Below are 4,538 nucleotides of genomic sequence, written 5' to 3'. Positions count from 1 at the left end.
CTCCCTTGCCCTTAGCATTCTCTACAGCTAAGCTCAACCCTCCTTCACCCAAGAGAAGACATAGTTTCCCCCCAAAATATACCCCTAAATTCCATAAAGTTATCCCTTGTCCCCCACTTAGTAACCCTTCTCTCACCTCTCATGTTAAAGATTCTCGACCGGAATCTTCCGCCACCTGTTCTCCCAAAAGAAAAACATAAGATAATGATGTTACCTCACACTATTCCATTGACTAGGATAAACACTGACGACTTGTTGGCTTTTGCAGATCGCTCCCTCTAATGGTCCCGAGGTACGTTCGACCAAATTACTCAACAATGGTTTATTTCTTTTTTAGTCGATTCTAGAGAAGAAATTTGCAAAGTACTTTCATGTTCTTTATTCAAACAAGATTTTAACTGAAATTCCCCTAAATCTCTTTTCAAAGATACACTTCTTTTACACTTAAACATTGATTCTGACATTCTCCATACTTTCAACTCTTTGATTTTGACATACTCCACCCCTTAGATCTTTACTTTACAAACCTAAACTTACCTTCCTAGCAAAATCCTTTAGCTCCACCTGTCAATGTAATTCACTTAAGCGATTTAAACCTTTTATTAAACCTTTTGATGATCAGTTACATGTCTGCACCTTGGACCCCAACTTCTTTCATCATCCCTTTCTCCATTCTCACATCCTTTTTTGCCTCAATCGCATTCCCGTTACCCCCTTAAATCCTCATGCAGCACTTCAAGCACTCACGCTTGTCTTCCAAGAGGTTTGTCTCTATCTCAATTTGGATCACAACACTTACGAAACAAGTCTTTCCCACCTTTTTTGGAAAATATTCTTCTTTCATTTCCCCAACCTTAAAACCCAACAATCCATTTTAGAAAACAAGGCTCTTCTTGATGAAATAAATTGGCTTTCTAACCATGTGTTCCCAAACTTCCATTTTTCTTTGCATGTATTTAGTACAAAAACTCGCCCTTGTTAGAATAAACTCTCTCGAGTCTTTGCCCCAAACTGCTTTGCCTTCTGATACACTAATATCCATCTCAAACATGCTTGACTCCATTAAGATTCCTCGCAACTCCAACAACCTTCCTTATCTCATGTGCACTTATAAACCACAAAAACTCAACTTTCATTGGCTTACTAACATTAGGGGAGAATTGGGGTTTCAAAAGGGCCTCCAATTAGTGTTTCCTAATTTCAAGGGATTAGAGAGTGATTTGAGGTGTACCAATGAGAGTGCTAGAAGGTGTGAGGCAATCATTGTATGTTGAGGTGAAGGGTAGGCAGGCTTGCAGAGAGCCCCTATTGGTTGCTCCCCTTACACTAGGGACCACCAAACCATCCCCCCCCCCTCTTAACCCATGTTTGACCCTCCTACCAGGTGCACCTCCCCCACATGAGCCCAAAACTACCTTCAATGGCATGGTAGGGCCCTTCTGGCGAATTTTTCTTCTCCCCTCCCTCTTTCTAGGACCTCTGCCCCCCACTGTTTTGGTCCAGCCTGCCAAATCACTCCATTTGAACCAAATCCCATGCATTTTCCCTCTTCCTCCTCTTTCTTTGCTCCCTCCTGCTCTGGCATGCTTGCTCCAGCTTCTCTCTCTCTCTCTCTCTCTCTCTCTCTCTCTACCTCTCATGTGCCGCTGTTGGAGTTGCTCTATCCCTCTCTTTCTCCCTCTCCTGTGCCTCTGTTGCTGTTGCTCTCTCCCTCTCCTTCTCCTTATTTTGTGCCTCTGTTGGAGTTGCTCTGTTGTCCCTCTCCTGTGCCTTTGTTACTGTTGCTTGTCCCTCTCCTTCTTCCTCTTTTGTGCCTCTATTGGAGCTACATTGCCCTCTACAAGCATGGTGAGGAGCAAGGCTACAAGACCAGGCAATGTGGTGACCTCTTGTGTCTTCCACAACACCAAAAATGCATTGGATGAGTGGATCCCTTGCACCCACAGCTTAAATGACTGGATAGTGATGAAAGGATCGACCAAAGGTCCACATTTAGATGGGAAAAGATATGCGGCTTCCTTCATCATTCAATCAATCTAGGATACCATCAGACTGTGAGCCTTTCTATCTATGTACCTTTTTCACCTGTAAGTGTAATGAGTCCATTTGGAAATTTTGTGTTTGGTTTCTAAGAGCTCTTATTTATGGTGGCAGATGTTTTCCCTTCGGACTTCGAGGAGTGGGAACCAGTTGAATCATTCATAGGAAAGTTCACTGCGATTCATGAGGATTTAGATAAGCAAATGCATGCCGGGGAGAAGTTGGCCTCCTTGCGAATGAAAAATGTGTATTGGTATAATGCAACATACATCACTCCAATGACATCATCAAGCTATGGCCGTCTGCAAACCATTGCACCACCACAACTTCAAGACATGGATTGCAGCAATGTGGACTCGAGGACATTGCAATCGTACAAGAACAAGATTGCAAAGAATGTGGGCATGGCCATGAAGTTTACATTTGGATCCAAATGGGCAAGGTTATCTTGGTTTATGCCTCTACATATTTTTGCTTCTTTATTTCACAATATATATATGCATATAACAAAAACTATGTGGTCCTGCAAGCGTGTAGATAAAAATGCTCTTGAAGCTTTACTTGGAATGAATTGGGGAACCAAGTCAGGCGACCAAAAGGGTAATGTGTTTTAATGTCACGCATGTAAAGACAATGTGGTTATTAGATACCATTTGTCACGCCAAATGTTGTATTTAGCTTTTCAGTACAGGCGCTGGAAGAAAACAAATGGATGGCTTCCCCCAGACTCTAATGATGAAGACAATATGGGAGTAAGTTTGTCTATTGATGTTGAAGAGGGAGATGTCAAGAATCTGAATGTCACATCGCAATGGACTCTAAGGGATGTGTGAGAACACCTATTGGTCATGGAGGACGGCACGTCAAAGTCCTTCTACTTTACCTTAAATGGTGGTAAGATCAGCTGTCGTGTGGAGAAGTGCATGCATAGTGCCAATTTCATTCCTCCTGCAACTTTGAAGATTGCTAACAATGTGTTTAACTAGTGCAGCATTTAATTTTTTATTTGTCAAATCCTAGTTATTGCTTCAAAAGATGATGGACAATTAAATTAAAATGTTATTTCTTTTAATGTTTTCTCCTTTCAGTTCATGGTAAATGTTTTTCAAAAAATTTGGGGATTTTATGATTAATTTTAATTTTTAGAATTTTGATATATATTAAGGGATAAGTGCCCTTTTTACATCACATTCTCACTTTCACATGTAGAGAGCCATAGAAACTCCCGTCCTCAGAAGTTACTCCCTCCATCAACTACTATTTGTCATGGATTCAGCTAGAACTGTGTTCCATGACTTCATCTCACAAACTAAATTTGCAGATCATGAGGAAGAGCTATTTTTAGTGTTTAATAGGACTTTAGATGTCCTAGGCACATATATGCGAGCCAAGGATGAGTTCTCAGATCACATCCTTTACATGCAAGATAATTTCTCAAATTTTGCCTATACACTTGACCACTCTTCAAAGAGATGGGTTTCCATAGATTACATAAAGTATCTGTTCGTAGAGGAACCCAAGTTTGTAAAGTGCTTGGCCCGCTTTTGTGACAACCTTACAGACGAAGGGTTTAGGACAATCGAAGTTCAAGACATCTTGGATGCGGGAATCATAGGAAATACAGGCCTCAAATTCCTTTCATGGGAGATGACATTCATCTTCCTTCTCCAAGAAGGAAATTTAGAGGAAGAAGCCTCATCGTCTAGCACCCCCTCTAGTAGAACTACTGATCTGGTCGTCCCTAGAATAGACTCGAACATCTACATGGAAGCGAGTCTTGACAGTCCAACAGAGGAGATGGAAGCAGCTCAAGCATTCAGCCTACTTCAAGAGCCCCCAGTAGAGTAAGAATCTGCATCGGAGACCGCTGACGCAGACTCAGAATTATGATCCTTGTCCCCTCTCATCATCGATGGAGAAGAGTACATATTCCTCTATGACATAGAGATTCTTTTTGGACTACGAGACGATGAGGCACTCGGAGTCCTATCGGGATTCGATGTTGACACAAGTGTCGAAGATCCCGGGGTTTTAGGTACCGAAGACCAGACAATGAGAGACTTTCTCTTGACGACGTTGGTTTCAATTAGGGATGCAGACATGTCTGTATACGATGCACAACCCTCTCATGCAAAAGCTTCCACCTCCAACACAGGTTAGGAGAAAGCGTCCACCTCCCAAATGGAACATCACATAGCACTTGGTTCCATCAACATTGCAAATGAGGAAGGGATAGAAGCCGACGATGCTGTAGTGGTAAGTTCAAACAATATTTTTTATTTTGATGTTCTTTCAGTATAATTTGTTTTGTCAGTCTTCTAATGTTTGTTGAATTGTTGCAGGATGCGTTTGAGCTTGATGAATTCTCATATCGACGGGGTAATGTTCGCAGGCGCATTTGGGCGAGATCATTCTTTGGCCCATCACCTTGGCAAAGTCGCAAAGCATATCGTAGTCTTTCACAGCAAATTTTCTCCTCGAGGTCCTTCGGAGCTGCT

Source organism: Dipteris shenzhenensis, chromosome 24 (assembly GCF_047967505.1).
Source record: "Dipteris shenzhenensis isolate YYH24624 ecotype China chromosome 24, Dip_SZ_1.0, whole genome shotgun sequence".
In the NCBI taxonomy this organism is placed as follows: Eukaryota; Viridiplantae; Streptophyta; class Polypodiopsida; order Gleicheniales; family Dipteridaceae; genus Dipteris; species Dipteris shenzhenensis.
Note: the sequence above shows the minus strand (reverse complement) of the source record.